This window comes from Schistocerca gregaria, chromosome 2 (assembly GCF_023897955.1).
Source record: "Schistocerca gregaria isolate iqSchGreg1 chromosome 2, iqSchGreg1.2, whole genome shotgun sequence".
Lineage (NCBI taxonomy): Eukaryota > Metazoa > Arthropoda > Insecta > Orthoptera > Acrididae > Schistocerca > Schistocerca gregaria.
Window position 1 is genome coordinate 975,066,657 of NC_064921.1, and position 26,801 is coordinate 975,093,457.

Consider the following 26,801-nt stretch of genomic DNA (forward strand, 5'->3'; position numbering starts at 1 on the left):
TGGCTCAACGTGAGTTAAGTGATCTTTAATGACTTCATGTAGGCACATTGTTCTTGCCATCTTACAAAGTGCATCTTCAAAACTTTAAAGGAAAAATAATGTCTACATGTTTAAGATACTGAAAGCTGAACAGAACCAACAGAAATTCTCAGAAAACACTCTTATACTAGCATTAACTTTTAAAACTGTATCGGATTTTAACACTAACGTTAACAGTTGTGGATGCTCGTGAAGAGGAACCACTGAATGAGGTTCCAAGCCGAAGAGTTCCAAGCTGAGGACGTTTTTGGAGACGCATTGGATAGTGTTGTGATACCAACCTCATCAGCGCCCAATAACCAGGAGTGATGGTCTGTGGTGCCGCAAGAGTTTATACTGCTTATCTTCGTGCGTTCCAAACACTACCTCGGCCACAGAGTCTGCCCCAGTTGACAATGTGTGAAGATTTATGGACAGGCCTCTCGAAACTCCTCTCCCACTTGGACAAAATTTAGCAGGATACATCGTAGCAGGGCAGCCAACAGCTCTACCAAACAATGTGAAGCCGAGTGACTGCTTTCATAATAGCCAGAAGTGAACCAACGCATTATTGACTTGCTCAATTTGTATTATCGTGGACCCTTTTAAACCCTACATGCACCATGTCTTCCCTGTGGGATCCTTCCCACTCTTCTCTTATAGAGTGTCTAGGAAGCTGTTTTCTTGGATAGCTAGGCAACATACAAGCAAAGCATATTAATGGAGTTCATTATAGTAATTGAACTGGCAATACTTAACTTGCATGTTGCATGTAACTAAAGATACACCGTACTCCAGAGGAACAGAAGAGCTTTGGCAAGCAAGTTCGCAACACTGGTGTTAACTTTGAACCGTTAGCTTTCTCCTCGCGGTCGTTCGGCAGTTGAACGTTGCTTCTGGTCGGAGTAGGTCGTGTTTAAAATGGCTGCTCCGATTCAGAATCCTGGCAAATGCCAAGTGCCCTCCTTCATACGCATTCTTCATGCAAAAGGTCAGCGAACAGCGGATATTCACCAAGAAATTGTTCCTATGAATAGACAAAATGTTACGAAATGTTGTCGTTCAAAAATGGTTCAAATGGCTCTGAGCACTATGGACTTAACATCTGTGGTCATCAGTCCCCTAGAACTTAGAACTACTTAAATCTAACTAACCTAAGGACATCACACATATCCATGCCCGAGGCAGTATTCGAACCTACGACCGCAGAATGGTGTCGTCATTTCTCTGAAGGTAGGACCGATGTTCATGACGAACAAAGAACAGGTCGGCCATTGTGATCTCTGATGCCCTTCTTTGGAGAACGGAGAAAGCAATTGGTGCGAATAGACATCTCACATTGAACGAATTGCATCGGATCATACCGGACGTGTCAATGACAACTGTTTATGACGTTGTGACTGTCATGTTAGGGTACAGGAAATTGTTGCGCACTGGGTTCCAAAACTGTTTTAATGAAAGAACACAACAAGAAAAGGATGGGCTTTGCACTCGACTACCTCACACGCTATGCTGAAGCAGGTGATGAGTTGATTGATCACCATGCGACAGGTGACGAGACGTGGGTTCATCACCATACACCTGAAGCCAAGCAACAATCATGGCGCCATTCGAATTCACCAAAAGCCAAGAAATGCAAAACGTCTATTTCAGCGAAGAAAATCATGGCTTCTGTTTTTTGGGACACACAAGGCATACTTCTGTTGGAATTTCTGCCTCCTGGAACGACAATTAATGCTGCTGCATATTGCCAGACTTTGAAACGTCTTCGAAGGGCAATTCAAAACAAACGCCGGGGAATGCTGACAAGTGGGGTCCGCTTGCTTCATGACTACGTTCGGCCTTACACAGCGCTCGTAACCAAAGCACTACCCAATCAATTCAAATTGTACGTATTGGACCATCCGCCATACAGCCCGTACCTTGCGCCCGCCAACTTCCATGTATTCCGTTACCTGAAGTCACATTTTGGTGGAAAATCATCCCACGACGATGAAGAGATCAAAGATGAAGTTGAAATGTGGTTCCGACAACAGGCGGCAACCTTCTATGACTGTGGAATACAAAAGCTTGTACACCGACGTAACAAATGTTTGAATAACGGGGGTGATTATGTCGAAAAATAACAAATAATCCAGTTAATAACATGTAACTGACGTTTTATAAATAAATGTTCTATTTAAGGACTGCGAGCCATTGTATCTTTACTTTTCGAAGTGCCCTCGTATATAAGGTGGTATCTCAAGCAATTGGCGGCATGCAAATAATAAGTGCCCTTCGAAATATACAACTTCCATGCAAGTAAATAATACTGTCCACAAGTCACTGCTAATCTTCTAGTGTGTTATTTCTAGTGAACGACTTCTAGTGCCTTTCTTCTAGTGCGTCTTGAAGAGCCCGATTTTAGTCCGCGTCTTGTAGTGTGGCAACTGCTAGTCGGCGCTTCGCTTTTATTCACTTCGTGTAGATGCCCATCCATTCGTGGTGTCTCCCTAATCAGCTTACTGTAGGCTGACGTCGTCTCTCAGCCCTCTCTGATCTTGCTTCCTTTACCTTCGTGCCGGCGCTTCTCGTTACGCGTGGCGTCTTCCGGGGTAACAGTACGAGTCACAGAACCAGAATCCTACTACATCGGTTTCAGGAGTATGAGAGTGAATTCACTGTGATGACTTGGCTGCTAAATTCGCGTGACGTGAAATCATTGGAGGCATCTGAGGGAGCTATCAAGTGTCGTCTTCTGTCCCACAAACCACCGATCCATAATTTACAGGAGTCGCGTTCTGTGCGTAGACCTGTCTCTTGTCAGTAGTACATATCCTACTGAGTGGAAGCAAAGTTTAATTCAACCTATACCCAAGACTGACAACCCTAAGTCGTCAGGTGACTACAGGCTGATCAGCATACTACCTGCAATATCTAAAGCCCTAGAATACATCGTCTATGAACAGCTTACAGATTACCTCAAAACTCATAACATACATGACGAATATCAGTCAGGCTTTCGAAAGCACCATAGTACAGCAACTACATTAATCAAAGTAACTGATGACATTAAACATGCTATGGACAGACGTGAAGCTACTATCCTAACACTGCTTGACTTTAGCAAGGCTTTTGACACAGTTGACTTCGATATATTACTAATTAAAATGAAACACCTGAATTTCTCAAACAGCGCAATACACTGGTTCGACAGCTACCTCAAAAACAGAAGTCAACAAGTCATTAGTGGGTCGGAAAAGTCATCATGGAAAAGTGTGCACTCTGGAGTTCCACAAGGCTCCGTCCTTGGTCCACTACTCTTCTCACTGTACATTAATGATATTTCTTCAGTGATTCACTCCTGCAACTACCATCTATATGCCGACGACATCCAACTGTACATATCTGCAAGCCCCAAAAACATTGCTGACCCTGTAGCGAGTATGAACGCAGATCTTTGCTCTGTTTCTCGATGGGCGCAGAACCTAGGTCTGAAACTAAACCCAAGAAATCCCAGGTCATATTTATATCTCATCCAAAGTTAATCAGCCGGTACTTTCGCGAAACTGTCCCTATAATACTCCTCAATGGTACCCAACTACCATACCAAAAAATAGTGAAAAACCTTGGAATAATCTTGGATGAACACCTAAACTGGGAAGAACAAATAGTCACAGCTTGCCGGAAATCGCTCTCCTCCCTACATGCAATTCAAAAATTTAGAAAAATATTTCCAACCCAGGTTAAACAAAAATTAGTCCAGACACTGGTCTTGCCTAATCTTTACTACTGCGATGTAGTTCAACACGGCACAAATAGTGAAAATCCTAGATGCCTCGAGCTAGTGATGAATGCTCGCGTTAGATACGTGTGCAATACTCGGTTGTATGATCATATTAGTCCTTCATACTCCCAGCTAGGTTGGATGCGCCTACATACGGCACGCGATCTCCACACGATGTACTTACTTCATCGATTTCTTAGCCACTGGTGCCCCCAATACTTATCTTCTCACATTAAACACCTATCATCATTCAACAATCGCAATACCACATCGGAGACGTCCAGCATCTTGGCTGTACCTTTGCACAACACAAAATCTTTCTCCGTGTCATTCTCCATCTCAGCCATACGACTATGGAACGCGCCCCCCTGTGATCTGCGTCTTATCCAGAACTACTCAACATTCAAGAGGGAGCTCAAAACCTACATATTAGGGACGGTTTAGCCACCATTGTTGTGCCCCTCCCATCTCTTTTTTTCTCCTCTCCATCACAGCTTCGAATTTTACCATTCTATTTCTCTACCCCTAACCTATCTACCTCTTATATATCTCTTTCACCCCATTCTATAGTCTTATCTCTCTACTCGATGAGAATAACTCACAAGCTGCAAGAACATAAAGCGTCATTATTATTATTATTATTATTATTATCATTATTATTCTTGATTGTTATAATTATTTTTATTGTTATAATTATCATTGTACTACTGTTATAATCTCTATTTTTTTCTTTAACTTCAATACTGCATAATACGTTATATGTCCTTAATGTTATGTAGAAACTGTAACTCGTTCAATCTGAGTATGCCTGGTTAGGTGTAAGAGAGGGCCTGAAGGCCCTAATCTTGCCAGGTAAAATAAATGTATAAATAAATAAAATAAATAATCACATACCTTCGGAAAAACCATGTCTCGCAGAATCATAACTGCATTACGTTCCAAAGGTAGACCAACATGCTATTGAGCACGTGGTACTATTGGTTTGATGCAATACCGAGTACATCTTTGGTTGACAAGAACTTTTGGTACTTACAGCTGAAGCATCGATGGTAATTCTTCGAACATGTCCACTCTATCTGCATATATAGGGAAAACCGGAGGTTTATTGCCTGAAGAAAGAACAACTTCATGAGGTGCTGAATTTAATAGGCATACGGGCCACAGGCAAGTAGCTGTTTCAAACATGGGATGAGGCCCAAACAGCGAGGCGCACCTATGGTTTTCTCTCAGATATAAAACAGAGACTAGGAATGAGACACCTGTATCCCACAAGACGCCTGTCATACTCCCGAACGGGTCATTGGCATTACCCCAAATGCTGACACCGAATATTTCTGCATTTCCGGAAGGCTTTTGACACTGTACCTCACAATGGGCTCCTACTGAAATTGCGTGCTTATTGAATATCGTCCCAGTTATGTGACTGGATCTGTGATTTCCTGTCAGAGAGGTCACAGTTCGTAGTAACTGACGGAAAGTCATCGAGTAAAACAGAAGGGATTCCTGACGTTCTCCAAGGTAGTGTTATAGGCCCTTTGCTGTTCCTTATCTATATCGACGATTTGGGAGACAATCTGAGTACCCGTCTTCGGTTGTTTGCAGATGACGCTGTCGTTTATCCACTAATAAAGTTATCAGAAGATCAAAACAAACTGCAAAATTATTTAGAAAAAAATATCTGGATGGTTCGAAGGTCATCCACATGAGTGCTAATTGGAAGTCATTAAACTTCGGTTACACGGTAAATCTGTCCAATCTAAAAGGCGTAGATTCAACTACATACCTAGGTATTACAATTACGAACAGCTTAAATTCGAAGGAACACATAGAAAATGTTGTGGCCAGGGCTAACCAAAGATTACATTTCATTGGCAGGACACTTAGAAAATGTATCAAATCTACTAAGGAGACTGCCTACACAATGCTTGTCCGTCCTCTTTTAGAATACTGCTGCGTGGTGTGGGATCCTTACCAGATATGACTGACAGAGTACATCGAAAAAGTTCAAACAAAGGTAGCACGTTGTGTATTATAGCGAAATATGGGAGAGAGTGTCACAGAGATGATACAGGATTTGGGCTGGAAATCGTTAAAAGAAAGGCATTTCTCGTTGAGACAGAATCTTCTCACGAAATTCCAATCACCAACTTTCTCCTCCGAATGCGAAAATATTGTGTTGACACCGACCTACATGGGGAGGAACGATCACCACGATAAAATAAGGGAAATCAGAACTCGTAGGGAAAGATATAGGTGTTCATTCTTTCCACACCCAATAGGAGATTGGAATAACAGTGAATTGTGAAGGTGATTTGATGAACCCTCTGACAGGCACTTAAATGTGATTCGCAGAGTATCCATGTAGATGTGGATGTAGATGAAAGACCTCTGAATGCGGTTGTGGTGAACAAAGCACTCCAGAAAATACTAACTGAGTATGTTCGTCGTATACAGATGCTGATGATTCTGACAGGCAGCACCTGAATCCACTCGGAAGACAGGATGTCGAGGAGATATTGCGCTGTGAGGCAGGAAGGCTGATCGTGGACAATAAGTGGGGCACTGTTAAGTGGGGCTTTCCCCAAGGGTCGGTGCTGGGGCCACTGCTGTTTGTTATTTATATAAATGATATGCCTTCTGGTATTACAGGTGATTCAAAAATATTTCTGTTTGCTGATGACACCAGCTTGGTAGTGAAGGATCTTGTGTGTAATATTGAAACAGTATCAAATAATGTAGTTCATGAAATAAGTTCGTGGCTTGTGGAAAATAATTTGATGCTAAATCATAGTAAGACTCAGTTTTTACAGTTTCTAACTCACAATTCAACAAGAACCGATATTGTGATCAGACAGAATGGGCATATTATAGGCGAGACGGAACAGTTCAAGTTCCTAGGCGTTCGGATAGATAGTAAGCTGTTGTGGAAAGCCCATGTTCAGGATCTTGTTCAGAAACTAAATGCTGCTTTATTTACCATTAGAATAGTATCTGAAATAAGTGACAGTTGAACACGAAAAGTAGTCTACTTCACATATTTTCATACGCTTATGTCATATGGTATTATTTCTTAGGGTAATTCTTCTGATTCGAAAAGGGTATTTTTGGCTCAAAAACGGGCTGTTCGAGGTATGAGTGGTGTAAGTTCGAGAACCTCTTGTCGACCCCTATTCAATAGTCTGGGAATTCTGACATTGCCCTCACAGTATATATTTTCTTTAATGTCGTTTGTTGTTAGCAATATTAGCTTATTCCCCAGAGTTAGCAGCTTTCACTCAGTTAATACTAGGCAGAAATCAAATCTGCATGTGGAATGCACTTCCTTGACTCTTGTGCAGAAAGGAGTGCAGTATTCTACTGCATCCATTCTCAATAAGCTACCACAAGAAATCAAAAATCTTAGCAGTAGCCCAAACATTTTAAAGTCCAAACTGAAGAGTTTCCTCATGGCTCACTCCTTCTTTTCTGTCGAGGAGCTCCTGGAAGAGCTGAAAAATTAAGCAAGTTCCAGTGTTACATTGTTTATTTTCTTTATTTAAACTTACGAATTGTCGCCTGAATATGTTACTTATATTTCATTTTATCTGTTTCTGCTATCGTATTATAATTTCATGTATTGACTCGTTCCATGACCATGGTGACTTCTCCTTAATTTGGTCCCACAGAACAATACATAAAGAGTTCGACTTTGTAGCTGGACATTTGAGGAAGCAGTGGGGTGTAGAAATCTTTGATTCGAGGAAGACGCGTGCTAGATTAGTGAGTTTGAGCATAAGTCGAGATGAAGTGAGAAATGAGGATCATGTGGTGTGTAGTATGGCCGACGGGCGGCGGCGATATGGTCGCGAGCGTTAGAACACCCAGACCCAGCAAGCTGCGTGTAAGGGAGGCGCCCCCATTCCACTGGTTGTGCCTGGTGGACATGTACAAAGACGTCACTCGGATCGCAGATTGTCAAGGATGAGCGCCCCGCTAGTAGGGGGAGGGTGAGCGATTCGTAATGGACCGGCTGCAAGACAGTACCCCAACGTGGCCCGGAGGCTGCGCCCAGCAGCTGACAGCACTTGTACCTGTGTGATGTGGAGTTCCTTGACGCCGGATGTTGATTAAGGTATTCGACATTTTGTAAAGTATCGAGTCGGTGTAGGAGACTTTGTCACACTGCAGTGCGAATAATTTGGAGAGTACGCCGAAAATTGATGACGGCGGAGCGTTGCACGCTGGAGATGAAAATAATACTAAAGTATCGCAGTATCTGTACGCACGGGAGAGGTGCTACGAAATCGTGTGAGAGGCCGCGTCCAATGGGCATCGTCGAGAACATAGCCACGTTCATGTTACTGTCTGCTGCAGTTCCGTACGTTAATATCAAACCAAGAACCGCTTGTGTTTCATTCCGCGGGCAGACTAAGAGTAGGAGGCCGTCACCGAAACGTGTGCTGTCGCAAAGTGAAACCAGAAAGGTGGGTCGTCAGACTAAGTGGTTCCAAGCTTACGCCATAAAGTAGTTTCGGGAATGGGTAACTCTGCATTATGGAGCGCCGGATTGTCACCGGCCCCGCAACGAGGCCACTGACCTGAATCATCATTTACGCCCTGCAAGACAGGCGCCGGATGGTATCGATAAAGGAGGGTGGAAATCCCGTTTGGTTCATTAATGATAACAGAAAACGACGCCGCACCTTGTTGAATGCGCGGCGGGGTGTCTGCACGCCGCTGCCAGTGCAAATAAATCGTAACATTCTCCTGTGTTCGTTTGTATATTAGCTGAGCCACACGGAGTTGCCTGTTCTGGGGATGGAGTGCTAGGGAGCATATCGCCAGGAGACGTGAAAAAAGTTTATGGTCTACGTTAAGCAGAGTTAGGGGGCGGCAATGTGCTGTCGTCACTCCTGGTGTTGCTTTGTGGATGGGTATAATAATTCTAGTGACAAAGGACGGTGGTACTGCGTTCCCCATCGTCCTTAGTCCATGAAACATTGTCGTCCAATGCGATGCCATTAGCTCAAGGGAAGCGCGATAAAATTATTTCAGTAATCCTTCAACGCCACGCGATTTATTCAAAACACCTTGAAACGTCCCCTTAGAAAAATTATACATAACTGTACTTGAACTGACACACAATATTTTTTAGAGCAAAGCAATCTGACTTTCAGTAATCGCTACAAGAGAATGGCCCTGACTAACATTAACTTATACGTTTCAAAAATCAATTACTTCACAAAAATCTTCGTTACTCAAACTACTGCAATACAGAGAGCGCCAATACTGCTAGCTAAATAAAAGATTCAAACTACAGAAGGCACTAACTACTGATAGGTATAGTTAGCAAATGAAAGATTTTAATAGAGAACCAACAATGTATTTACCTTAGTAGTCAAAATATATATAGCAGTTCATGACATCCATTCTTACAAATTTCAAAACTCCGCCATCTCTCTCCCCACATCCACCTCTGCTGGCGGCTCACCTCCAACTGCGCAACGCTACGCGCTCTTAACATCCAGCTGCCCAACACTACAGTGGCGAGTATTACAACAATGCCAACCAGCAACTGACTGCACACAGCACAGCCAGTGATTTTTCATACAGAGCGGTATGTGGCGTTACCAATAAAAAAACTTAAACAGTCTACTTACAACCTTTGTTGATTGCATCGTAGATTTTGTCACACGTATCCGGCTCCCTCAGCTAGTTCGCCTCGGCGACGGCGAGGGAGCGAATGACGTGTGGCAAGACAAATTCCTCAGCGCGGTTGTTGGTTGTCTCCGCCTCGTACACTGTGCGGTAGTCGTCTTGAAATGCATTGACGATTTCGGCCTGGAAAGTGACGTGCTGGGCGCTACGTGTGTAGATCTCGGTGATGCGTCGTTGTCGCCGGTGCTTCCTACCGGAGGGGTGTTCTTGATCCACCATATCTTGACGTCGGGTACGCACTGAAGCACCCTGCAGTCTGCGGCGTGTCAACATAATAATATGTGCCTCAATCCCGCTGCGTTCCCTCTGGGTTTTAGGGGTGGGCGGCTGGGTGTCCAGGTAGCAGACAACGGCGTAGAAGTAGTCGGCAGCATGTACCTACTTCTTTGCCATAATGAATCAAGGTAAACTGAATGGCAGGTTTGGCACATTCAGCCACCAAGTCAAGGTTGTGCAGTACTTACGTGACATTCACAGGTAGCCTGTCTCGGTAACGCGTCGAAAACGTTCGGGTATTGAAGGTGGGAGGTGTTTAGCTTCCACGGTGCACGACTGCACCACACCACTTGTTGCTGGAGGAGAAGATTGCAGATGTAGGCACAGTGACCCGAAAAGGCCAAGGGGCAAAGTTCTGCACCTTGGAGTACAGGTGTGAGTTCCCGAGAGACGTAAATCGTGTCCAGGTGCGTCGTCGTGCCGAACTTTCCAAGCATCACGGAGCAACAGATCACGGACGACGAGGCTCAGTTCTTGACAGATGTTGTAGTGGAGCATTTGGTCCTTAGGATGCAGGACACAATTAAAATAACCCACAAGCAACAAATAATGGGGCGATATTTTCCGAATAGAAGAGTTCTCTGTTGCGTCTTGTAGTGAAGCCTGTCGATATGCGTTCCCACGCCTCTATCGCAGGGAAGGTATGTGATATCAGTCACCGGTATGCCCTCTTGGCCATTGCTGACTGCGTCACCAGAAGAAGGGTAAGTGTTATATCCCGCGAAGTTCGAAAGTATGGCCAAGAGCACGTCCTGTAGAGTACGTCCACGCATATGTTGAATTTTCACGCGGGAGCTAATGCTGTTAGTGTACGTGATGTCTAATCGGTAGGTTTGCAGTCGTGCTCGGTCGTGAAGGGAATCTCCATCAACGGAGAGTGAAGAGGGGCGTGGCAGCGGCAAGCCCTGGCATGCGTCATCTGACGGCGTTATCGGCGGCGTAAGTAGGTCTCTGTCTGCGGTAACTCCGCCCCCAACGTTTGGTTCGAGCCATTGTCGTCGCGTGGACAATAAGTGAATTGAGTCCATTTCACCAGCCGGCAATCTTTGCTGTTCGTACTGGTGTCGGAGCAGCGTCAGGTTGTGAGCGTGACGCATGGACCCCGGTGGTATCCGTGGTAGCTGAAGACACTCAGACCTCAGGTGCTCTTCTTTGCCGTACCCGGCACAGATCTTATGTTGGCCGTCGTACATGACAACCGCGCAGTTAAGATGGTACGGCAACGGAAATCGGCGGTGATCTGTCGTACACTGTTAAGAACGCGGTACATTTAGAACTGCGCCCAGCGTTCGGTTGTTTGGCTATGTGCGCTGAATAGGGGCGGAAAGCCGCGATAACGTCTTCCACCGGGAGCTCGAATGGTAGTTCGAAAACTCGTATGGAGCGCAAGCCCAAGCCTGCGTGGCCGACAGTGAGCGCACCGATGTTGCTGAGGGCGTGGCAAAAGCTTAGTCACGATTTATTCTCTCACACACTGCTTCGCTGACGACATTGTCGTACGCAGTGTTGCTTAAGGTGGACAAATGGATGCCCAAAATGTCGGAAGCTACATCGCGTAGGAAGTGATCCACTTCCGAAGCCTTTGGTCAGGTGTAGTCACTGCAGAAGGTGAATCGTAGTGTGGATTTTCGAAAACGGTTGGCTATCTTTCTACGTAGTACACGTAAGCAACATGAAAATGATGGCCACTGAATGTAAACAAAATGTAAACAACAGAGAGAGAGAGCGTGCTTCGCAGGCGGAAACAACAGTACGTCTGCACTGCATGGCTGTGAAAGCCGGACTTGCCTCAGTGGCTACGGCAAGACATTACGCAGAACACCATACCGCACACACGTACACAGCCGACGTGGACCAGCCACGCCCGGTCAATCAGCGGGCAGTGAATAACACGCCGGGCGAAGGCTGCAAAGCTACGAACAACTCTGGAAGCCGAAGGCAAACAACCATACATATAATTTATGCGTGACTGAGCATAAAAATAAGCAAATTCTCAAGTCCCGACACAAGAATACAAAACGCAAACCCCGCTCCAGACACCGAACACAATCTATGTGTTACAATGCATAGTGAAAACAAATGTGATTATGCAGTGAATCGTGTAACAGTAATGATCAAAGATAACAATTAATTTGATTAAGCAGCCAACTGTTAACAAGACACAAGAACACAAATTTACTGAAGTAAACTTAAGAAGTAGCAAGACACGCTTTTGCGCTAACACGTAAGCACGAGATCAAGATAGTAATAAAATATTCAACGTAAGCAAAAAAATCCTTCATTTAGGAGAAGTGCTGTATCTTAGCAAAACCTTCCAACATGAGTTCATAATCGAGCCAACATTCATCGGTCGGCTGGTGTTCGCTTATCGCTGGCTGGGGTGGCCGAGCGGTTCTAGACGCTAAGGTCTGGACCCGCGGGACCGCTACGGCCGCAAGTTCGAATCCTGTCTCGGGCGTGGATGTGTGTGATGTCCTTAGGTTAGTTCGGTTTAAGTAGTTCTGAGTTCTAGGGGACTGATGGCCTCTGAAGTTAAGTACCATAGTGCTCAGAGCCATTTGAATCAGTTTTTTAATCATAAAGAAAAACCTAACAAGTGAATAGGTCCTAAAAATAATGACTCTAATCTGCGTTGTTCTGCACGCATGTGATGTATAGTTTTGACTGGCAAACACAATAAACAAAAGGCAATTGAAATTAAAACTCCTGTGGACATAGTTCCACTACCATGTTATTCATTTATTACCAGCCGTTTTTAACTGAAAAAATCACTATTTTTGGCGATGGACTTTCCTTTGTATGTTGACGAAGTACACACCTTTCGCTGTCAGTTAAAATACCGTTAAATATATCATTAATAAAAGGAGTTCTCTCGGAGAGGGCGGAGGATTTAGTAGCTAGAGTACAGAGTAACGGAGAACAGCTGGCAAACCAGCCTAGCAGGAGCAAGTGCACCACCGGAGCGCATGGGCAAAAATCCATAAACACAAGTACGTTACCGAAAAATAATGTCGGCTGTTACCAGAGAAAATGAACCTGATCACGACGCCCACATCAGCAGACGGTCACCCCCAACTCTAGATAGTCAGTCGGACTCAGCACACCAGTGCGGCTATGTAGAAGAAGCAAGCCACTTGGTCCAGCAATCGCCGATCAGACCGCAGTAACGACACGCTCACCGTTCGTCACACGTTCCTCTCTCTCTCACTGCCACACCGTCCGTCAAAACAAGCAGCCTGAAAATCTTCCTAACCAAAAAGCGAGCCGGCCATTGTGGTCGAGCGGTTCTAGGCGCTTCAGTCTGTAACCGCGCGACCGCTTTGGTCGCAGGTTCGAATCCTGCCTCGGGCATGGATGTGTGTGTGATGTCCTTGGGTTAGTTAGGTTTAAGTAGTTCTAAGTTCTAGAGGACTGATGACCTCAGAAGTTAAGTCACATAGTGCTCAGATCCATTTGAACCAAAAAGCCAACTACAAGAAGACCGCAACGCCACTCGGTGGCGTGACAGGAAAACGGATCGTGCCCGTAAGCGAAGAGATGGCAGCTCGGAAAAGGAGTCGACACAGCTCGCGTATACAGGGTGGTCCATTGATCGTGACCGGGCCAAATATCACACGAAATAAACGTCAAACGAGAAAACTACAAAGAACGAAACTTGTCTAGATTGGAGGGGGAAACCAGATGGCTCTATGGTTGGCCCGCTAGATGGCGCTATCATGCATCAAACGGATATTAATCGCGTTTTTTAAATAGGAACCCCCTTTTTTATTACATATTCGTGTAGTACATAAAGAAATTTGAATGTTTTAATGGACCACTTTTTTCGCTTTGTGATAGATGGCGTTCTAATAGTCACAAACATATGGATCACAATTTCAGACGAACAGTTGGTAACAGGTGGGTTTTTTTAAATTAAAATACAGAACGTAGGTACGTTTGAATATTTTATTTCGGTTGTTTCAATGTGACACATGTACCTTCCTTAACTTATCATTTATGAGAACGCATGCTGTTCCAGCGTGATTTCCTGTAAATACCACATTAATGCACTAAATGCTCAAAATGATGTCTGTCAACCTCGATGCATTTGGCAATACGTGTAACGACATTCCTCTCAACTGCGAGTAGTTCCCCTTCGGTAATGTTCGCACATGCATTTAAAATGCGCTCACGCTTGTTGTCAGGCGTTATCAGTGGATCACCAAAGCAAATGTCCTTCAAATTTCCCCACAGACAGAAATCCTGGGACTTCAGATCCGGTGAACGTGCGAACAATCCACCTGTCATGAAATATGTTATTCAATACCGTTTCAACCGCACGCGAACTATCTACCGGACGTCCATCATGCAGGAAGTGCATCGCCATTCCATCATGCAGTCAAACATCTTGTAGTAACATCGGTAGAACATTACGTAGGAAATCAGTATACATTGCACCATCTAGATTGCCATCGATAAAATGGGGGCCTATTATCCTTCCTCCCATAACGCCGCACCATACGTTAACCCGCCAACGCCGCTGATGATCCACTTGTCGCAGCCGTCGTGGATTTTCCGTTGCCTAATAGTGCATATTATGTCGGTTTGCGTTACCGCTGTTGGTGAATGACGCTTCGTCGCTAAATAGAACGCGTGCAAGAAATCTCTCGTCGTCCCGTAACTTCTCTTGTGCCCAGTGGCAGAACTGTACACCACGTTCAAAGTTGTCATCTTGCAATTCCTGGTGCATAGACATATGTTACGGGTACAATCGATGTTGATGTTGCATTCTCAACACCGACATTTTTGAGGTTCCCGATTCTCGCGCAATTTGTCTGCTACTGATCTGCGAATTAGCCGCGACAGGAGCTAAAACACGTAATTAGGCATTATTATTTGTTGCAGGTCGTGGACGTTTCACATGTCGCTGAACACTTCCTGTTTCCTTAAATAACTTAACTATCCGGCTAACGGTTCGGACACTTGGACGATGTCGTCCAGGATACCGAGCAGCATACATAACACACTCCCGTTGGGCATTTTGATAAATATAGCCATACATCAACATGATGTCGAGCTTTTCCTTAATTATTAAACGATCCATTTTAACACGGGTAATGTATCACGAAGCAAATACCGTCCGCACTAGTGGAATGTTACGTGGTACCACATACTTACACGTTTTGGACTATTACACCGACATCTATCACAAAGCGAAAAAACTGGTGCAACTAAAACATCCATATTTCTTTACGTACTACACGAATATGTAATAAAAATGGAGGTTCCTATTTAAAAAATCGCAGTTGGTATCTAATTGACCTATGGCAGCGCCATCTAGCTGTCTAACCATACCGCCATCTGGTTTCCCCGTTCAAGCTAGACGAGTTTCGTTCTTTGTAGTTTTTTCGTTTGATGCTTATTTCGTGAGATATTTGGCCCTGTCACTATCAATGGACCACCCCCTGTATGTGTGTATATACACACGCTGAGGAGACAGAGGTCACGGTATAGCGATAGGCACATACACAGATGGTGGTAGTGTCGCGTACGTAAGGTCTAAAAATGGCATCAAATTGGCAGAACTGAAGCCATTCATTTGGAAAGGAGTCGGGCGTGACTACGGCCGCACGATAGGTATAAGCAGACTTCGAACGGGGAATGGTAGTAGGAGCTAAATGCAGGGGAAATTCCACTTCGGAAATCATTAGAGAATTCAATATTCCGAGATACACAGTGTCAAGAGAGTGCCGAGAATTCCAAATATCGGGCTTTACCTGTTACCACGGTCAACGCAATGGGAGCAGTGACGTAGAACTCAGAACCGAAAGACAAACAACACAGTGAGATAACTGCAGAAATAATTGTGGAATGTACGACGGAAGTCTCCGTTAGGACAGTACGGTGAAATTTGGCATTAATGGCCATGGCAGCAGACGACCGTCCCAAGTGCCTTCACTAACAGCGCGGAAACGCCTGCAGCGCCTCTCCTGGTCTCGTAACTATACAGGTTGGAGCCTAGATTACTGGAAAACAGTGGCCTGGTCAGATGAGTTCCGATTGTAGTTGGTAAGACATGATGGTATGGTTCGAGTGTAACGCAGACCCCACGAAGTCATGGACCCATGTTGTCAACAAGGCACTGTTCAAGCTGGTGATGGCTTCATGATGGCGTGGACTGTGTTTATGTCGAATAAACAGGGTCCTCTGATCAAACTGATTCGATCATTGACAGTAAATGGTTATGTTCGAGTACTTGCGAGCCATTTGGAGCCATTCGTGGACTTCACGTACCCAAACAATGATGGAATTTTTTGGATGGGAATGTGCCGTGTCACTGGGCCACTCTTGTTCGCGAGTGGTTCGAAGAACATTCTGGACAATCCGAGCGAATGATTAAGGCACCAAGATCGCCAGACATGAACAACATTGAACATCTATGGGACATAATGGAGAGGGCAGTTGGTGCACAAAATCGTGCACCTGCAACATTTTCGCAGTTATGCACGGATACAGAGGTAGCATGACTTCATACTTCTCCAGGGCCCTTCCAAAGACTTGTTGAGTGCATGCCACTTCGAGTTGCAGCAATACGCAGGGCAAACGGAGATCTGACACGATATTAGGAGGTACCCCACGACTTTTGTCACCTCAGTATGTAAATACACAAATAACATTCACATTGCCGAGACAACAGAACTTCGAATGCAGTTAAGAATTAATTGTTAATTAATTAATTCATCACTAAAAAGCTAGTGGCTGCAGAGTGACAGACCTACCGTTATTCTACAAGCTGAACTTATACTGCAGATATCGTTGTAAGAAAGTTTTCTTTATAGATCAGAGAGGTCATTGCATTACAGTCGAGGAGACAAAGGAGGGAGGGGTTAGTTGCGATGTTTCTTACAACACGATGAGGTATAAGATAGCTTGCTATATCCAGCCGTCTCCTACAGCGCTCGTACTCTGAACAGTTGCTCACATCATGTTAGAACAGTGGCACTTTATCGCATACACAATTCCGTATTTCTGTCTAAGTTAGGAACATTAAAACTGTAACAGGAATTGGCTAGTTCCGTATGAATAGCTCCATTTTGGTTTGAGTGAACTATAATCACACAGTGGAGAACCAGGTTTTGAGTAACTTGGACAGAGGTTCCAAACCACGAAAACCGCCACCGAGGAACTCCTGACTGTGGGTTTCCATTTGTTACAGAATTCCGGCGAGGAAAGCTGAACACAGTGCAATGAAGACAACAAATTTGAAGAATGAGATTTTCACTCTGCAGCGGAGTGTGCGCTGATATGAAACTTCCTGGCAGATTAAAACTGTGTGCCCGACCGAGACTCGAACTCCGGACCTTTGCCTTTGAAGGGCAAGTGCTCTACCATCTGAGCTACCGAAGCACGACTCACGCCCCGTACTTACAGCTTTACTTCTGCCAGTATCCGCCTCCTACCTTCCAAACTTTACAGAAGCTCTACTGCGAACCTTGCAAAACTAGCACTCCTGAAAGAAAGTTTTAATCAGCCAGGAAGTTTCAAAAAATTTGAAGTCGGGAACTGGCAGGCCAGCGTAGAAAACTTTGGTAGCTGATCCTTTAGTAGTGCTCGACAGGATTTCTGTGTGTGCAAAGTGAACCAACATATACCCAGTTCGGAGGTCTGAAAGGGGTACTATAGTACCGAACTCGCCCTGGTTTGCTATTTAGAGTGGTTGAAATACCTAACGGCTCAAGCAAGTACATGCGCAGTTTAACAGAACTGCTCCATGAGGCTTAACCTGCAGGCACTGATACGTAATCACATGAGTACAGATGGAGGAACTCTCACCATGAACTACTGATGTGGTAATTCCACTAAATCACACTCATAAGCATTTAATGCACGAACCACAGCATGCAAACATAGGTTATATTAATTCTGTACATTCATAATATTAACGATTTGAAGACTATACAAGTTTCCGGTAATCAAAAGAATATTCATATTAACATACACTTCATAGAATTAGTTTTAAACGTATAGTGTTCGATATCATTTCTGTTCCCGTTCCACTACCAAACTTGTTTTAATAAGTTGGTAAATTGTTCCAAAAGTGGTGTTAAACTGTAACGTAATGCATGTCAGTGGGCTAGAATCATATAATAGGGAAGAGACTATAGCGCTAGTCAAAATGGAAATGAGCTAAAACGATTACCGCGGATAACACGTGGTCAGATGATGTTCGTTGTCAAGACTGGAACAGCAGCTTGTATTCAGACGAGAAAGTGTAGGGACTCTGTCGCCACGAAGTATGTCCTTAAAGTTTGTGTGATTTGATTTCAGGGCTTCAGCGTCGATGCTGTATAAGTGCCGGGATTTTGATTATTTTGCGACTCCAGATCATGTCACGACTTAGCATTCTATTGAGGGTGAGGTAATGAGCAGTAAAGGATTTTTGCAGAGTTCATAGGGAAACACATTGACACACATTGAGGAATGATTAGTTTGGTCAATTATTCGCGAAATGTGAGGGGCACTTTGAGTCTGCTGTTTGTGATCTTGGCATGAGTTGCTTCCGCAGCCACTAGTCCACCACTGTAATCATCGCTACATTTCCAACACCAGGGATTTTGAGAAGTTGTTTATTTCTGTTGTGCGTGTAGATATGTATTATGGCGACTAACAACACGTGTGTCGTGATTCCATGCGCTAGTAAATTACTTCTATGAAAGAAGTTGGAAAAGGAAGTTACTGAAAGCCGTTGCGGCTAACTACTGAGTTGGTGCTTCTACCCTCTGAGAGCAAGCCGTCGAAAGCATTAACGAAAAAGCACCCTTTTTTGAGTAGACAAGAAAAAGGTAAGCCTTTAACCGTCACTACATGCCACTTCCTCCCGTGAATTTTGAAATTCCGATGGAATGTTATCGATCCCTTCTGTCTTATTTCATCTTACGTCTTCCAAAGATCTCTTAAATTCTGATTCTAATAACCTCACGTCTCCATATATTCTCTATCTCCTCCCGATCGACTCCTGTTTCTTCTATCACGTCAACACACAAGGCCTCCCCATCATACCGGCATTCAATCCACTCCATCCTCTCATTCGCTCTCTCCTCGCCATTTAACGGTAGAAATCCCACTGCACGCTTAATGTTACCGCCTTTGCTTTTTATTTCACTGAAGGTTGTTTTGCCTTTTCCATGTGCTGAGTTAGTCCTTCCAATAATCGTTTTTTTCTATTTCTTGACATTTTTTCATGCAGCCATTTCACCTTAGTTTCGCCGCACTGCCAGTTGATTCCATTCCTAAGTGACTTACATTTCTGTATTAATGAAATTTCCTGAACGTTTTTCTACTTCCTTCTTTCATCTATCATCGCAGATATTTCCTCTTTCAATCATGATGGCTTCACATCTACCTTACTTGTACCTAAGTTTTTCTTTCCAGCTTCTGTGGCTGCCCTTTTCCGTGATGTCCATTCGTCTTAAGTCGAACTCCCTACAGAAGTATTCATTATCGCAGATTCTACTCTTCAGAGAACTTGAAGTGTGCCTCTTCGTTCCTTAGTGCTTCCGAATCCCATTTATTTTCTGGGGGATTCTTCTTGGCTATCCTCTTTAACTTCAGCTTACTCTTCGTCACTACTAGACTGTGATCTAAGTCTGTTTCTGCTCTTCTGTATACCTTACGATCCAATGTATGATTTTGAAATCTGTGCCTGACCATAATGTAATCTAAATGAAACCTTCCTGCATCTCTCCGCCTTTTGCTAGTACACGTTCTCCTCACGTGATTCTTAAACAGAATATTCGTAATTAGTAGTAGTAGTAGTAGTAGTAGTAGTAATAGTAGTAGTAGTAGCTTTATTCACCCGTAGATCTTTTATTACAAGGATACAGGATATGTCAAAGTATTTACAAGCTTAGACCAATGTAAAATAACCTAATTCGTATGCACATATATTTACAGATTGCTAGTTAGACACTCCTGGTATACAATACCTTTTTACAAATAACTTATTAAATAATGTAATGCCACACCGTTCACTCATATCTCACTATGAGTCACTGCACACACTGTACACACATTGTTTCATAATACTTCACTCACTATACAGACAAACAACACACACGCACACACACACTGATGAAATTAATTTCAGACCTCAATTAGTCATTTTCCTCTCTCATACCTACTGCCAGCCTCATATTCTCCCGTAACTCTTTCTCATAGTCCTTCCCCTACTACTGCATTCCAGACCCCCACGACTATTATTTTTCACCTCCTTTTTACTTACTGAACAACCTGTTCAGTATCCTCATATACTTTCTCTATTTCTTAATCTTCTGCTTGCGACGTCGACTTGTGTACAAAAATTATCGCTGTCGGTGTTGGTTTTCTGTCGATTCTGATGAGAACAATCTTGTCACCGAACTGTTCGCAGTAACTTGCACTCCGCCCTACCTTCCTCTTCATAACGAATCCTACTCTCGTTGTATCATTTTCTGCTGCTGTTGATATTACCCTATGCTTATCTGATGAGAAAACTTTGTCTTCTTTCCATTTTATTTCACTGATCTCACTGTATCTTAACTAAGCATGTCTCTTTTCAGATTTTATAGCTTACCCATCATTCCCTTCATTCCAAACTCGTAAAACAATACCCTTTTGTCAGTTATTCAGCATTTTATCAATCTCACCTCCTCCTTGGAAGTCTTCTCCAGGATATATGAATGAGGGACTAGTCTAGAATCTTCTGCCAATGAAGAGATCATCATGAAACTTCTTCTATTGTAGGCCATGTTTTCTGTGGATACACATTATGTCTCTTTAAAGCAGTGGTTTCGAATGCCTCCTGTGTCTTCATGCCAGCCGGCCGCGGTGGTCTCGCGGTTCTAGGCGCGCAGTCCGGAACCGTGCGACTGCTACGGTCGCAGGTTCGAATCCTGCCTCGGGCATGGATGTGTGTGATGTCCTTAGGTTAGTTAGGTTTAAGTAGTTCTAAGTTCTAGGGGACTGATGACCACAGCAGTTGAGTCCCATAGTGCTCAGAGCCATTTTTTTGGAAGTATCGTCAGCCATGCACTCTGCATTGACCTTCTCAGTGTGACTGTAGACGTAGATTTGTCCACTGCTTTAGAGTGGACGGTGAAGTGAGAGAAGTGCAGGGTGCCTTGGACAGCCCTGATGGCGAGCTGTTGCACGTAGCGCGAGGATGAGGCCGCGTATTGGGTTTGAGGGTCTGACTGCGCCGTAAAAGCGGCCGCCGGCGCTGGCTGTGAGGCGGTACGCCGCGCCACATCCGGCCGGTTGTAAATCAGTCTGCTCTGCCCCCGGCGTCCCCAGTCACCAGGCCGCGCTATGCGGCTCGTTAATAACGCAGACGCCTGCGACCTGCGTGCCGTCTACGCAACCAGGAACTCCCCGCCGTGTCGCCTAGCGCCCAGCGAATGCAATGCTGGATGTCGACCGTGCAGCCGTCCAAACGCAGTCTTGGGCGGCGGCTCAACTTCAGTGCATAGATAAGCATTGTTTTGGGTGCTGCGATTATACACAAATTCAACTAGGTATCAAAGCTATATTTACGCACCCATCAATTTAATTGATGAAAGTAGGAAATATAAAAATGCAGTAGATGAAGCACGCAAAAAGGAATACAAACGTCTCAAAAATGTGATCGACAAGAAGTGCAAAATGGCTAAGCAAGGATGGCTAGAGGACAAGTGTAAGAATGTAGAGGCTTATCTCACTAGAGGTAAGATAGGTACTGCGTACAGGAAAATTAAAGAGACCTTTGGAGAAAAGAGGACTACTTGTATGAATATCAAGAGCTCAGATGGCAACCCAGCTTTAGGCAAAGAAGGGAAAGCAGTAAGGTGGAAGGAGTATATAGAGGGTCTATGCAAGGGCAATGCACTTGAGGACAATATCATGGAAATGGAAGAGGATGTAGATGAACATGAAATGGGAGATAAGATACTGCGTGAAGAGTTTAACAGAGCACTGGAAGACCTGAGTCGAAACAAGGCACTGGGAGTAGACAACATTCTATTAGAACTACTGACGGCCTTGGGAGAGCCAGTCACGACAAAAATCTACCATCTGGTGAGCAAGATGTATGAGACAGGCGAAATACCCTTAGACTTCGAGAAGAATATAATAATTCCAGTCCCAAAGAAAGCAGGTGCTGACAGATGTGAAAATTACCGAACTATCAGTTTAATAAGTCACAGCTACAGAATTCTAACTCGAATTCTGTACAGACGAATGGAAAAACTGGTACAAGCCGAAATGGGGGAAGATCAGTTTGGATTCCGTCGAAATGTTGGAGCACGTGAGGTAATACTGAACTTACGACTTATCTTAGAAGATAGATTAAGAAAAGGCAAACGTACGTTTCTAGCATTTGTAGACTTAGAAAAAGCTTTTGACAATATTGACTGGAATACTCTCTTTAAAATTCTAAAGATGGCACGGGTAAAATACCGGGAGCGATAGGCTATTTACAATTTGTATAGAAACCAGATGGCAGTTATAAGAGATGAGGGGCATGAAGGTAAGCAGTGATTGGGAAGGGAATGAGACAGGGCTGTAGCCTCTCCCCGATGTTATTCAGTCTGTATATTGAGCAAGCAGTAAAGGAAACAAAAGAAAAATTCGGAGTGGGAATTAAAATCCATGGAGAAGGAATTAAAACTTTGAGGTTCGCCAATGACATTGTAATTCTGTCAGAGACAGCAAAGGACTTGGAAGAGCAGTTGAACGGAATGGACAGTGTCTTGAAAGGAGGATATACGATGAACATCAACAAAAGGAAAACGAGGATAATGGAATGTGGTCAAATTAAGTCGGGTGATGCTGAGGGAATTAGATTCTGAAATGAGACACTTAAAGTAGTAAATGAGTTTTGCTAGTTGGGGAGCATAATAACTGATGATGGTCGAAGTAGAGAGGATATAAAATGTAGACTGCCAATGACAAGGAAAGCGTTTGTGAAGAAAAGAAATTTGTTAACATCGAGTATAGATTTAAATGTCAGGAGGTCGTTTCTAAAAGTATTTGTATGGAGCTTAGCTATGTATGGAAGTGAAATATGGACGATATATAGTTTGGACAAGAAGAGAATAGAAGCTTTCGAAATGTGGTGCTACAGAAGAATGCTGAAGATTAGATGGATAGATCACATAACTAATGAGGAGGTATTGAACAGAATTGGGGAGTAGAGGAGTATGCGCAGAACTTTGCTAAAAAGAAGGCACCGGTTAGTAGGACATTTTCTGAGGCATCAAGGGATCACAAATTTAGCACTGGAGCATTGGAGGGTAGCGGAGAGGGTAAAAATCGTAGAGGGAGACCAAGAGATGAATACACTAAGCAGATTCAGAAGGATGTGAGTTGCAGTAAGTACTGGAAGATGAAGGAGCTTGCGCAGAGTAGCATGAAGAGCTGCATCAAACCAGTCTCAGGACTGAAGACCACAACAACAACAACTACAATAGACAATATTGTGAATCAAGTACTGTCAAGAGCGACGTTCATCATAAATGGATTAAAGTTAAGTATCAACTAGCTACGTGCGCTTTGTGAATTCTAATTCCTTGTCATGTTCCAGACCTCACGTCAGTATGGTCCTTCCCTCCTCACGCCAGCCTGCGTGAGCTAAAACGTGTGCATTTCGGCCTCCTCTAGTAACACGGTGTTGGCACTTCTGCCAACCCAACAGATTGTATGTTCGGAATCAGAAAACTCAACATTGCTTGAATTGATCACATCAAGATCGTGATTGCCAAAAGTGCGAACTTCAGCAACCGTTGCTCACGCAGTTGTAGTTGTACGTGACTGGCATCAGCATCAGATTTACGGAATTCCCACCCGGACCCCACACGCCCTCGTCGCCTCGTCGACGTCATCATACTGTTTGCCAATGGTGCACAGGCTCAGTCCCACACCCTATGACAAATTACAATTTGTATAGTGTGATTGATTGAGCACAGTCATGTCCGCGTTGTCTGTATGCATATGTAGGTCTCATGTGTTCAAATGATGAGATTCTTGCACTGAGAAAAGAAAACTTTAACAGGGCTATTTGTTATGAACGTCTAAAAGAGATATGTGCTCAATGCTTTCTGCATCAAGAATGGAAAGTAATGAATTGAGGAGCGTATGACTGCAGACCAGAGGGCTATTGTTCGACAAATAATGAAAATTCATCTGAATGGCAAGAAGATGCATTACTCCTGCTGGAACTGCCATATGTTTTCTAAAATGTTTGTCCAATTTCCTACTACACAGGAAGTAGACATGAGCTGCGCTGTAAATACCTTCGACTAAGCAAAGATGAAATGAGCGTACGGCATCGTTGGCCGGCAATCTCCCATCCAGGGATCCTCGGCCGCCAAGTGCAAGTCTCATTCCAGTCGACGCCAGATTCGGCGATTTGCACGCAGGTGATGAGGATGAAATGATAGTGAGGACAGCACAACACCCAGCTCCCGAGTGGGGAAAATCTCCAAACCGGCCGGGAATCGAACCCGGGCCCGCTAGTATGGAAGCCGAGCACGTTACCACCCAGGTAAGCAGGCTGACTTCAACTAAGTATTTGGTCCCTCTCTAAATATTATTCTTATCATTATCATTATTGAAACTTCGTGGTAGTTTAAAACTGTGTGCCGGACCGAGTCGCATACTTAGGATCGAGTTTGAGTCTTGGTCGCACAAACCGTTTTAATCTGCCAGGATGTTTCATTTCAGCACACACTCTGGTGCAGAGTGAAAATTTGATTCTGGATTATTATTATTACTGTACTATTTATTATCGTTATAGTTAGGGCTTTATTATTACCCTGCTAGAAAAGCTAACAACTCCTGAACCATCATGTCAGCCCTCCACATCAAGTTTATTTTCACTGTCAAGAAACTATCTCATAATAATTGTTTTATGTTCGACTATATCAACCAATAACAACACATATTTGCTGTTTATAAACTGCTAGCAACTGAACTTGGATTAGCCGAGTTTTGTAACTGTCAGCTGCATCACAGGATGTGTCCACCCTCATACGCGCGCACTACGCCATGGGTTTCAACTTCGTAAGGCAAAAAGATAGAATTCACACACAATGGTTGTTACCGTAGTCGATCTACATACTTTAAGATATGAACCATGTGTTAATGTGATGTACCCACTTGATGAAACACAAGATGAGGTTGTAACGTAGCTAATTATTACCAGATAACATTCAGTACAGTATAAAAAGCAAGCGTGTGTCACAGTGACTACAGGAAGAGAAGCCTCAGCTATGAATCACGCGCAGACGATGCTTGCGTCCGTGGGAACGATCGCAAGTAACGCCTAGTAGGAACGTAAATTCACGTCCCCTTCGAATGTAAATAAAATACAATAATTTTTAACCGATTTTGTTCAAACTTGGTACACCATCTTTTGTTATTCAGTAAAGGATCATGTCAATATTGTACCTATTATAGTTTCGAACACTGAGAAAATTACTTAAAAGTCAGAAAACCGACACTTAGTTCTAAAAACTCTGTTAGGAACAGTAACAGTTTGTCTTTTGTTATCATTTTAAGTCGTCCAGAGTTCTCAATGTATAAAAATAGTTCAATTCGAATTTTTCTTTGCAAAACTTTAATTACTCTGCTTTTCGTAGTGTAAAAACCACACAAAATTATTATCGGTTTGTTATTTTGTTGTGTGTATAAATGGGAATGAGTGAGAGAGTGTATGTGAGACATACGTAAAATTTAATATTATTATCTAAAAAACATTACGAAATTGGACAGTGGAATAGCTCTATGGTAACCACGATACTGATGACTTACGTCGAAGTGTTCATGCTTTTGTACGAGAGCAGCCAGAACAGCAGTCTAAAGTGTAATAAGTTTCTAAATTTATTTCAAAATAATTTTTCATTTCGGTCATTTTTATTAAACAATATATTAGTATTTGCATTTGGAATGACGTCAATGACTTTCTGTTTAGTGATTGGCTAAGGCAAGTTTTGCCACGAGAATTGTCTAGAAGAATCATTCTGATTGGTCAGTCAGACTTATTAGCCAATCAGAATTAAGCTGTTCCCGCGCGCAGCAATTTAGATTTGCAGAGAGTGGAGTAACATCGAGATAGTCGATCGCCAGCTATCGGAGGCGCAAGGTCATGGTAAAAGTCACGGTGTTCATTATGTATAAAATGAAGAAATATTGAGCTCTCGCTTTTAGTACGATTGGTTACTAAAGCTGTCGCAGTTACGAACATTTTCATGAAAGTTTGAGGTTTCTGGATTGTTTTGTTGGAAAGTTACTTGCGTGTGAACTTTCAGACTTAGTGAAAATTCCGCGTGCTATATTCAGTATTCATTTACGGTGTATTTGACGAGCACGTCTCTTATGCAAGACCACTGAATGAGACCGAATGTGGAACCCGCAAACAGTGGTGAATCAGAGACTGTGAGATCGCAAACATGAACGGGTTGGACTTTTGTAGATTTCTGACTGCTTGGCGTGTGAAATTTGTTGTTTGACTGGGAACTGAGAATGATAGATTAGTACCTCACTAAAGTGGGCTTGATAGCCACAAAAGTGTGTTATTAAGTAATAAACAGTACTGGTCTTGAAATTTTAGGACGCTTATTTCAGTCAAAAATAAACCATATTAACACCCGAAATCTTGATAAATAGGAACTTTCAGGAACTGTTTCCACGAATAGAGTTACGCGGACTCTGCTGGGTTGTTATTAGGCGACGTTTTCTTCAACGCTGCTTTTTCGCTGTCTAGTACGTACCTACGATTGCGGAATGAAGGGACGTCGAGCGGAAGCCATACTGAGGTAGGTGGACATTTAATATGAACAGTATGACGAATGTCCGAGATAAATATTTTAACCCAAAAAAATGGTTCAAATGGCTCTGAGCACTATGGGACTTAACAGCTGTGGTCATCAGTCCCCTATAACTTAGAACTACTTTAACCTAACTAACCTAAGGACATCAAACACATCCATGCCAGAGGCAGGATTCGAACCTGCGACCGTAGCAGTCACGCGGTTCCGGACTGCGCGCCTAG